The sequence below is a fragment of the Molothrus aeneus genome, chromosome 12, assembly GCF_037042795.1.
Source record: "Molothrus aeneus isolate 106 chromosome 12, BPBGC_Maene_1.0, whole genome shotgun sequence".
NCBI classification, from domain to species: domain Eukaryota; kingdom Metazoa; phylum Chordata; class Aves; order Passeriformes; family Icteridae; genus Molothrus; species Molothrus aeneus.
The window spans coordinates 4345494-4357601 of NC_089657.1; positions in this window are offsets into that span (position 1 = coordinate 4345494).

Here is a 12108-nt window from a genome sequence, read left to right on the forward strand (position 1 = left end):
ACAAACATCCATCACATTTTTGGCTTTGCTGCCTCTGTAGGCAGGCAGGAGGGGAAAATTGTATTCACTGGCCATGAAATGAATTTAAAACAAAAAATCAGAGAAATAAAAAGTGAAGTTTTTTATTGTTTTGGCAAGCACTGGGGTTTATTTTTCACTTACTTGTTGGGTTGGGTTTTTTCCCCTGTTTCCTAGACGTACTGGACAGACTTGCACTGTGCATAATTACATGGGCAGAGTCTGGAGAGCTTTCCAAACACATGATGTTTATACCTCATGCTCACACTGGCTATTTTTAAATATGGCTACTTTCTGCTGCATTTTCAAAGCTTCTCCTGACACCTCATGCAGTCTGGAGCACTCTCACCTGTTTACACCACCACCAAGTGCTGGCGAATTCAAAACAAAAACATCTGATAAAAATCAAATATTATGTTGCTAACTGCAAAGTTAATTTCTCCTCAGAAGTCCGTCTTTAATTATAAAACCCACATAACCCATTTCCTTTGGTGTGCAGAAAGGTGTGTAATTAAACTATCAGCATAATACCTTTCTACATGTAAAACCTGCACTTATGAACTTTAACTGCTGAATAAGAACTCCTATTACATGACCATTAAGTATTATGAATAAAGCAAGTCATTGTAGTACTTGATTAATTTTTATGCACTAACCATTGTGTTCTGCACAAATTTGGTTTCTTTGGTTTCTTTTTTTGGTAGGTGTCCTTTCTTCTCTCAGCCATCCTGCTAAGGTAGTGCTCCATCCCTCCATGTTTCTCTCCTGCCTGTGGCCATGCCCAGCTCTGTGTGGCCTTTCTGTGGTCATCATGGGGGAGGAGGGAGTTTTGCTCTGTCTCTGTGATATTCCCAGTGGATATTTCTGTGGTGCTGTGGCCAGTGAAGGGGGCACAGGAAGGCAGTGGGACCAGGTCCCTTCCATGCAAGAACTTGGTGCAGACTGAGCCTTGACTTCCTTGTCTCATCTCTGAGTGGGCTGGGGAGTTACTGTCAGCTGTCAGGGTGGTTTTTAACTGATAAGGAATATCAGATTTGTCGTCTTTTATGTGGATGTGGCAGCAGACCCTCAGAGGACAGCCTTTGTGCTGTTTGTAGGACCCCAGAAGCTTTGCTTTGTATCTGTTACCTCCCTCCCTGGTTCTCCCAAAAATGTCTCCACCACATATCAGCCTCTTGCCAAGAGAAGTGGGAAAGGAAAAATAAACATCCCAGCTAAAACCCATAACTCCAAAACCCTAATTGTCAGCAGGACCGAGTGTGCCAAGATGCTGAGGAGGATTCTGTGGTGCTGGTCCTGGCTGCCAAGGAGCCTGCACTCCATAGCCCAGAGGACATCTCCAGGACATCTCCCACCCTACGTGCAAACATTCAGGCCCCCGAGCCATTATTCATCAGCTCCTTGCAGCCACGCTCCCATATGCTGCCTGATGATTATATTGAGGCTGATCTTTGAAGTCTGGAGTCAGGAAGTTGAGCTCAGTTATAATCAATAGCATTTCCAGCTCTTGGAAATCTGCACTAACCACTCAAGGCAGCCAGCCCGCATTATGTCCTTGTCATATGTATATATTTGCATGTTCATTAGCCATGTAGTAGCACAGCTGTATGTGGTTTCATTTAGCTTTTAATTATCTTCTTTGGGTTAGTGTTTTCATCTCTACCAGATTTAGCAAAGAACAGAAAATCACTTAGGCAAAATAAACGCTGCTGAGCAGGTCTAGGGCAAGGAGTGCTATTTCCTTGTGCATCCTACTGTTCCATTGCAAAAGAAATGTTTGGTTCAAAAGTTCCAACTTACATTAATAATAAATCTGTCTCTTCATTTCCCCCATCATTTGCTTATCTTATTCAGGTGGTTGGGGGTGTAATTTTTCATTTGCAGCAGGTGTTTTTTTACATATTAGATAAACTCCATCCTTACAATCCTTGGCATGGATGTTTGTATTTGCTCCAACAGCTGCTGTTCCAAAGCTCGCTCGTACACAGATCAAGGCATCCTCCTCTTTTGATGGAAGTGACTCATACCTCAGATGAGCTGAAAAAAATACCATGGTCAGCTGCAGACACCTGCATTCATGCTCTGGGTTTAAAAGTTAGGATGTGGGTTCAAGCTAATTTTGTGCTCTTCGGATTTTTATATGACACCCTTTATTTTGGTTTCTGAGAAATTTCCATTAGTAAGAACAAAACAAGGTGACTAATTTCTGTGCTGAACTTTCTTCTCCTTTCCTCCCACCCCGCCCAATAAACAAAGAAAAAAAAAAAAAAACCCGTGATTTATTTCATTCACTTCAATTACTTGTAACAAGGCCAGCCCCTGGGGTCAAAGGCTCAGGGGTCATCTTTGGTTTAACAAGCAGTGAGGTTATCTGTGCAGACTGGGGTAGGATGCCGAGTCCCCCTCCTCAATGCTCCTGTCCCTGGTGTGCACAGCATCAAGGCCTAGAGGAAGTGTTGATGGAGAGGCCAATCTTATTTCACAGGAGCAACAATGAGAACTGACCTTTGAATGTGCAGTGGCTTGAGAGCAGCCGTGGTGAGGAGTGAAGGATGGTACTGCAGGAGCGGTGCTCACAGAGCTTCAGCCAAATGCAGCCAAGTGCTCTCAGTACCATGGGATGGATGTAACTTCCTGTCATGCTCCAACCACAACACAATCTCAGCTCTGCTGTCTGAAATTAGGAATTTAATTTTTTTTTTTTCTCTTACAAACATAGTGGAGTAGAAACACAGACATGGCAAGAACCTGGAAGTGCCTTCCACTGCTGGCTATTTCACAGGGCTGTGGGCTTCTCCTTGGCTGCTGGAGGACAGCACTGGCCTTCTGCAGGAAAACACACCACCTGACTGATTTGCTGATCAGCTTGTGCTCTTTAAAAGACTTTAAAAGAGCCCCTTGAATCAACTCAGGGCAAAAGTCACAGTTAAAAAGTGCCCACCAGTACAGGTATATTAGTCCACCTTCATCCTTACTGTAAGTGATCACTAAACAGCCTCTCAATGTTGAGCAGAGCACATATCAGGTGGATGAGTTAAACCAAGACCTACCTGGCTCTTTCAGTGGTGGTTGCTGGCATTTTACTGCCTTTCACAGTTTTTTTCCTTCTTGGTTGAAAGAGTGAGACACACTCGGTGCTGATGCAAGGAGGCACAACTTCACTGGAGCTGACAGTTCTGTTTTCCTGTTACACCAGTGGTTTATTTGGAGAGGAATTCCCAAGTATCTGTTGGGGAATTGGAGCCAGGCAGCTGGGAGCAGATGGTATCTTATCAAAGGGTGATAATTGTTCATGAATTAGACTCCTCTGCATCACCTTCCTCTCACAGACCCAGAGCAATATCTGGAGCTGGCCTCTGCTTGCCATTTCAGCAGCTCTCCTGTAGCAAGGAAAATATATTTTTATAGTTTGCTTACCTTGACACTTCCAACATTTTCCCAGCAAGCTGAAGGTGTAATTAAATGACATACCAGATGCTGGTGTGCTTTATATTATACCACCTCTCAGCTGGGCTAGTGAAAGGGAATGAATGGAGTCTTAAGACAGCTCTCCTATAGATAGTTATTATCTCTTTTCAATAAAGAATGGGTAAGGTTGAGCAGAATGTCAGTAAACCTGTAATTTTCTAGCCTTTCAGTTACCTCTGTTCTTCTGATCCACCAGTGATGTGAAGTTTTGTTGTACTTTGTTCCGTCAATTATGGCATCACTCCAAGAAGGTGGCGGGCTCCTGCCTCGCATATGCATATTTATGATAAGGTATGTTCTGATCTTCCTGTTGTGCCTGAAACCAGGTGTTCTGGGCCTTTTGAGGTGGGTTTGCAGCACGGCCTCTTTTGGGCAACGAAGCTTTTGGGGTGAAGCTTTTTAGCTGTAGGCTGAAAAAACAAAAGCTTGCTGGGAAAATGACAGCCAAGTTTCATAACTTCAAACTTAAAGAAACAGAATTATTTTTGTAACTTTAACAATAGGATTTCTAGAATGTATTTGCTTACTTCACTGTATCTGCTACCTCAGAAGATGGATCTGGTGTATCTCTTGGCTGTTGCACTCAGGTTTTAGACTATTCAGTTTTCAGCTTCACAGGACACCAGCCCAGTTTTCAGGGAGATAAGATGTTGGCTGACACAAAACAAACTTGCCAGTGAGATTTATTTACTTACTTGGAAGTGGAAATGTTGTTTTAATAATCCAGCCAGCCCAGGAGTGGAGGTGTTGAACATTCTCATGGCTGGCCTGGAGAAGGGTTTGCTGTAGCCTGGTGTGGTCCCCCCTCTGCCAGCAAAGTGTGCTCTGCATGGAGGGCAGGCAACCCAGCCAGGGAAGGAGAGAACTGCAGGAGCAAGGACTGTTTTTCTTTCCCAAATTTTGACAACTCTTCATCTAGATATTTATATTTATCAAGACCATGTGAGACAGAATGTTTTAAGACCAATGTTTTTAATGGGTTGGTGACTCCTGGTTGTCTGGAGGGTCAGTGACACTGGCCAGCCCCAGCTCACACACAGAGCACTAAGTCCACAAGCAGCCAACAAGGTTCTCCTCTGCTCTTTTGGGGAGTGATGTTCCATTTGACAGAAGAAAGCAGCAGCTGAAACTTTCACATGCTGTCAGTTCAGTGAGTGCAGGGCACCTCTTTCAGAAGTGAGGTGTGTTCATAATTAAAGATTAATTTACTAGCACTAAACCCAAAGCTTTCCTCAAAGTCTACTGTCAACAGACACGCTCCCTTTCAGTGACATTTGCATTTCTAATTGGGACTGCTTATTACCAGAAAGCCTCTGCAGCTGAGATTTAATTTTATATATTTACTGGTTGTTCTCTTCCACCAGTGCCCTGCAACTGGTATTATCCAGTCTCCCTTGCAGGGTGTGGGTGCCTCTGAGTGGGCACAACTTCACCCTCCCAGATGGGCAGGAGCACGTGCATGTCAGGAAGCCACAATGTGCCTCAGGAAGATGTCTTGTCAGTGAGAAATGCTAAAAAGGTCAGTCCATATAGAGCAACCAGACTTGGAGGAGCAAGATCAGAAATGGAGAAGGCCAGCACTCTGATTTTGTGCCATGGCTAATGTTTTCTCTGTTCTTTCAAACTGGAATATTTCTACTTCAGAAAATACATTTAGACTTAGAAATCCTAATAGAGATGTGAATCACTTTCCTTCTCTAGTTTACTGATTGATATTTTTTTTTCTTCTGTCCTGAAAGAACTGATATTAAGAACTCTATTTAACAAGTTGCAGCACACCTTTTAGAACCTTAGTAACAGGAAATTGCTAATAAGTGGGCTTCCATGTCATGGTGCTCCCCATCCCTATTTCCTGCTTCGGGGCAGGTATGAAATCCAAGGGCAAAGTCCTGTACACACCATGAGAGAGACAGTGCCTGCCCAGAAGAGATCGCTGCTGGAGTAGACAGGAAAGAAAGGAAATATTATTATTCCTCTTTAACAGATGGGAAACCAAGGCGCAGAGAGTTGAAGAGGCTTGCCAAAAGTCAGACAGAAATCTGAAAACAGCCAGGAACCGAATCCAGGTCTGCTGAGACTCAGGCCAGTGCCTTAATCACTCAACTCCTCATAGTTATTATATTTCTGCAGTTGTTATTCGCTAGGATAGACTATGAAATTTCTGCCTCTAGCTATAGCTACAGTGCTCCTACAGCATCTTCTACCCTCCATGTAATTTCTTTCCCTTTCCCCCCCCCCATATGTGTCAAGAAGTCCCTCTCCCTGCTTATGAAGGTGCTCAGCAAAGCTCTGCCTTTCTTTGTGTGCTCTAGCCCTGACCTTCCTCACAAACAAATTCCTTTCTTTTCCAGCACTGATTCCATTTGCCCACAGCCTTGTGACAATTCCTGCCTGGTGCTGAAAGTGCCGTAGATGTCTACAGAACCTTCACAATGCTGCTGTGAAAACCTCCCAAACTGAGATGTTTAATCCCCTGGAAAGGAAGAATTTGTAGGTACTCCCACACATTCCAGCCCAAAGCCTGACCACAGACCCCTGCACACAGCTCAGTGCTGCAGGAGTTTAAGCAAAGAGCTTTATGCAAATCCTCTCCTATCCATCATGGAGGGGAGTCCTTCATACTTCAGGAATGATGGGAGAAACAATCTATCGATATTCCATAATGAGCATAAATGCCCTTTATAAATTGTTTCCCTTTTATTGACTCTAAAGCAAATGTAGCCGTGAATGCTGTACATTAATACATTTTATACCTTCTAATGGTTTGATGGCCTCATATATCCAGTAACGCTGAGAATAATCATTAGATTGTAAGGAGTGCAAAATATGTTTTATCACTTGAAAATGGAATTCCTTCTTGAAAGGTAAAACCAGTGGTAGATCATTGATTTGAAAGGTCAGGGTTAAAAAGCTTATTAACGACTGGGTTAAGCTCTAGTAAAATTCTTTGTTTTACTCAGCTGTATGAAGCATTTAGCTAAGTGAGACTCTTCATTAGGACATTAGTGCTTTTATACTAGCTGTGTAAGGTAAGAATCAGTAATTTCCAGCTTATGTTCAGGAAAAAGGCATCGAAAGTGGCACACACTCCAAATAACACCAGGTGACACGTGGCCGTGGGTGCAATGGAAAACAACTGCTGCAGCATCCAGGGGTGGGGGCAGCTGGCGTGTGTAATCCCTGCCTCTCCCTGTCCTGTGTGGGGACCCCCAAGCAGGCCTTGCCCAGGCACATTAATTAGGTTATCAGATATATCAGGTTATCAGATATATCAGGTTATCAGATTATCAGGGAGTATAGCAGACGACCAGGTAGAAATACTGGCTTGGGTTCCAGATGCCTCATAGCTGTGTCAGGACACCGCAGTGCTGAGTTAGTGAGCCCCAGCTCCCTACAGGGCTCTGGATTAGCTAAAGTATGAGGTTCACAGGGCTGCAATGCTTCCTGCCTCTGAGACAGGGAGTTTCTGCCCAGGGAAAATGTGCCTGTCCCTCTCACCATTCCCTGATGTCCCAGCACATGGAGAAAGGCTCTGTATTACGGGTACAACAACAGTGCCAGCTCAAGCTCATTGTGATTGCCCTCTATCCCTCTCAGCCATCAAAGCAGCACAGACAGATCCCAGAAGAAAGGCAGGGTGGGACCATGGCAGGGGATACTGCTCAAGAGTGATGGGAATTTTTAGGCCACATGGGAAATGTGGGTATTTCAAGGCCCACATGAGCAGAAATGTTCATGCCAGACGAAAATAAGAAAGGTGGTTGCCCAGCACCACACTAAGCTGACCCTGAAGAAGCAGAAATAATCAGGAAGAAATTCTGACCTGTGAGGGTGGTGAGAACTTGGCACAGATTACCCAGAGAAGCTGTGGCTGCTCCGTCCTGGGAGTGTTCAAAGCCAGGTCAGGTGGGGCTTGGATCAGCCTGGTCTAGTGGAAAGTCCTTGCCCGTGGCAGAGGGGTTGGAATGAGAGAGGTTCAATCGGGAGAGAGAAGAAAAAATAAAATCCCTGTAAGGATCATTAATCACTGGACTGGGCTGTCCAACTATGTTGTGGAATCCCTGAACCTGGATGTTTTCAAGACCTGAGGGGCCACAACCCAGAGCACAACTGTCACCAGCCCCTCAAGGAATGTTCTCTAAAATCCCACAATAGAAGGCAGTGCCAGTGGAAAATGTAGCAAAGATTTCCAAAGATGCCACAGATTCCAAAAGCTGCAATGTCAAAACCACTTTCTGGCTCTGTCAGTTCAGCATTTCACAGACATTTATTGTGGATAGAACAGAGGAAATCCAGTTGGAAGAGACCTACCAGGATCATCAAGTCCACCTCAGTGCTGATCAAAATTTAAAGCCTGTTAATGACAATTTTGCCTGTTTGTAAGGCACTGACCTGCCTGGGGCATTGACCTCTCTTGGAAGATGGCTCCATTGTTTCTCTTGAAGGATCATGAAGATTATTCTTTTGCCAGTATCTTCTTCCTACACTTGTCCTCATCATTTGCTACTTGTTTCTAACAAAAAAGAGAGGCCTAAAACTCTGTCATACCATGTTAAGAAGGCTTTTAAATGTTTTTAATGGAACAAAATAACAATACAGAATATAATATCCACAGCATGTGCTTGGTGCAATGTAATTGCTCTGGGATACTCAATTCTTTTCATATAAAGCAGCCATACCAACCCAACCATCGGGACAACTTTAATATTTTATAGTGAAATTAAATTGCAGATTAAAACAGATGGTTTGAACATTTCATTACCAGCCATGGTGCTTATTTGCTGACCATTGGCTGGTATATGTAAACATATAAAAAGCAAAAGAGCCCTTGGATACAAACCATACTCTCCCTCAGCTTTTCATTCATGGTTACAGCATGGTTATGAATGTTATGGATCCAGACAGGGTCTTTTAATGTGCTGAATTCAATTTACTTGTACTGATGAAAGGAAGAGGTCATGGAAAGTGCAGAATGGGTGGGAAGAGTATAGAATATTTGTTAATTGTCCTGCCAATGCATTTCAGCTCACAGTTAGGCAAGTCCAGAGCTTCTGCACCTTCGTGGCACAGAAACCTGGCACCAGCCGTCTGCCAGGACACCTTCCACTATCCCAGGGTGCTCCAAGCCCTGTCCAGCTTGGCCTTCAACACTTCCAGAGGTAGAGCAGCCACAGCTTCTCTGGGTAACCTGTGCCAGGGCCTCACCACCCTCAGAGGGAAGCACTTCTTCGTAATACCCAATCTAAACCTACTGTCCATCAATCTGAAGTCATTACTCTCGTCCTGTCTCTCCAGGCTAAGGTAAACACTCTCTCTCCATCTTTCTTGTAGCTCCCTCCAAGAACTGAAGGCCAAAATTAGGTGTCCCCAGAGCCTTTTTTCCAGGTTGAGCCATCCCTGTGCTACAGGACAGGGCTGGCAGCTTGTGACAGAGAGGGCAGCACTACCAGCCCATCAAACAAGAACAACCTGTTCTCACTGAACGAGTTAACTCTGCCTTCAGAGCCATTAAATAAAACCTTCACAATTACAGCAAGTATTTCCCCATGTTTTCAATGTACCAGCTGCACTCAGCAATGTTGCCCCAGGTATTTAATTTTTCAGATATTGTCAAACAAACAGAATTGTACTCTAAAAATAATTATGAACAAATCTATAAATGTATTTAGCTTTGGCAGAGCTGAAGTGAATAGATGTTTCTTAAAAGTGCAGAAGCCATGCTTTCAGACGTTTTCCATGCTGGTTACTGCTGGGTTGGTGAAAATGTAAGGATTTCAGGAAGCACGAGGATGAGCCAAGGATATTCTGTTTTACCTCCACTGCATGATGCAGTAATATCATAAAGGAATATTAGCACCTAGCAAGAACACAGAATGTGCATTACAACTTAAGGATTAGGTTTAGGACACATTTCTCCTCTGCTGACAGTACATCCAGCAATCCCAGATGGATTTCCATCCAAAAGAGTCAAGTCTGAATGAGCCTGGCTATCTGCTGCCCAAAGGATTGGAAAAGAGGTTTGTGTTTGCACAGCTTTAGGGGAAAAAAATTCAAGCTTTGTGCTAAGAGTCTTGTGATACTCTTGGAGAGATGCAAAAAAAATGGAAAGGTTCTGGGGGTAGATACAGTCAGCAAAACAAACAAATAGAAATCATTAAATTTGCCCTCACTCTCCCAATTCAGTGTTGGAGCTTCTGGTGGGTTTTATGTATTTAAGATCTGACCAGAACTTCCAGCTAGGAGGGCAACATCTTTTCTTGACTGGTGCTTCACTGGGCTTGCTGGGAGCACTGGTTCCAGCGCTGCTCCTACGCAGTCACTGACTCAGTGTGAATTACCCCAGCTCTGGGGAATAATGGACATCAATCACAGGACAGTGCAGGGCCTCATTTCCTGCACAGGGGCTGAAACCTTGAAACAATGATGTGCAAAGACACTTTCACAGGTGTCCACATCTGCTTCCCAATTTAAACCTTAAACCCTGGTTCTGCAAGGGCTTTAAGGAAACAATTTTCCAAAGAGGAAAGTACAGGGGAAGGCATTAGAGGCAGAGGATCACCTTCTTGTGACACTGCTCTTTCAGGATCATAGCAGCATCTTCAGACACATAATCCTTGATCCTTGTGTGTTAGAGCTATCATGCAGAAAAGTTTGTTCAAATAATAGCATATTGTTGACAACAAACTAGAAGAGCTATTTAAAAAGAAAATACCGTACAATGCATGCTTAAAAGGGTAAGAAAAAACCCCAAACCGAATTGTATTTTAAAAATCAGTATTTATCAATAGTCCCAGCTATAACTGGAGATTCACAGCATGGATGCTGAAAGAATGGAGACAGCATGGTAATGAAAAAAGCGTATCCATCATCAACAATACAATACTTACTGTGACCTAAGGTCAGGTTTGTACAGTTACACCAGATGTTAGATTTCAGCCGTTCTTTGAAATGAAGAAACACAATGGTTACTATTCCTGTAGTGTTGTGGATTTCATTAAACAACACGTTTATCTTTCAGCTTTAAAATGTAGAGCAAGATTAGGATATTCTAACATTTAGGTTTCAGAAGGATCCAGTAAGCATAATATAAAGTAGGGGGGTGGCTCTATAAAAGAATTCCTATTTTGAATGCAACAGCCAGATCTTTCCTGTGGCAAAACTGAGAGGCAGCACAGGAAAGGGTGAAAGAAGCAGATGCAGTAAATAGCTCTAATGGTGTGGCTGTTTATAAATCAGCCCAGGACAGGGTGTGCATGGCCCTGGGGATGCCCTGCCCCCTGACACTGTGAGAGCAACCGTGACTCTGAACAGGGCTTGCTCTTCTCTGTGCTTTAGCTTTTTTCCTCCTTTCTTCCTTCTCAAGCGATAACAGAGGAGTGGGGCCATCATTAGAAGAGCCTGACCTGAAAAGAGGCTGGAATTGCTTAGGGTTTCCTTTGGTCATCCCCTCTGAACTAGACTGGTCCAGCCCTGGCTGCTCTGATGCCTCTGAGCTCAGCCCATTTCTTCAAATAGCAAACATTCCCTTGCAATGTATTCCCTTACCTTCTTTATCTAAGGTCCCTTTAGCAGTCACTGTGATTTTATAAAGTTGTATAGCTAATTTATTATACATGCATGTATTTGTATATGAATATAGTATATGCTACATATATATATATATATTTATACATACACGCATATATACAAATACACACACATATTAGCCTTAAGAAATAACTGCCACTCTGAAATCATATTCTCAGTCATTACTATTAATCAGGAATACTCACATTCTCAGGCTGAACAGAAGAGACAAAAGACAGGCTTACAGTAGCTACCAAGAAGCCTTTAGATTATCCCCTCCTCTGTCTTCTTCAGCCTACAACTCTGCATTGTTTATAAACAAACCCTGTTTTGGACAAAGTAGGTAAGGCAGAGGAGCAAGGTCCATGTCCTGAATTATTTCATTAAAAATTAAAGCTTTGTAAAAGTGTACACATTTCATTAACTTTGCATTGCAGGCTTTGCAAATATTCTAAGGGATGCTAATCTCCTGGCTTTAATTAGATTGAAGGTCTCTTGCAAAGGCTATCATTTTAATATAAAATGAACGATCTTTTAAGCTTTTTGAATTAGAAAACAAGAACTCCCATTTTAGATCAACAGTTACACACTGAAACAAAAGAGGTTTGGATTTTTTGCAAAGTTAAGGTTTTTGCACTACCTACCGTGCAATTGTAGAAGTCAGGCAGTGCACACATTCTGTCTGGGGTATGCTCATAGTATCATACGCTGGCTTTGGTGGGAAGGTTCCTTAAAAGATCATCATGGTCCATCCCCCTGCCATGGCAAGGACACCTTTCACTGTCCCAGGCTGCTCCAAGCCCTGTCCAGCCTGGCCTTGGACACTTCCAGGGATGGGGCAGCCACAGTTTCTCTGGGCAACCTGTGCCAGGGCCTCACCACCCTCCCACAGAAGAAATTTTCCCAATATCAAATCTAAACCCCTTTATTTTGCAGCCATCCCCCCTTGTGCTGTCACTACATGCTTTTGTAGATAAGGTCTCTCCATCTTTCTTGTAGCCCCCACAACAGACAGAGACACCCCCACACCCGTGTCCTTGACAGCCAACACCTCTT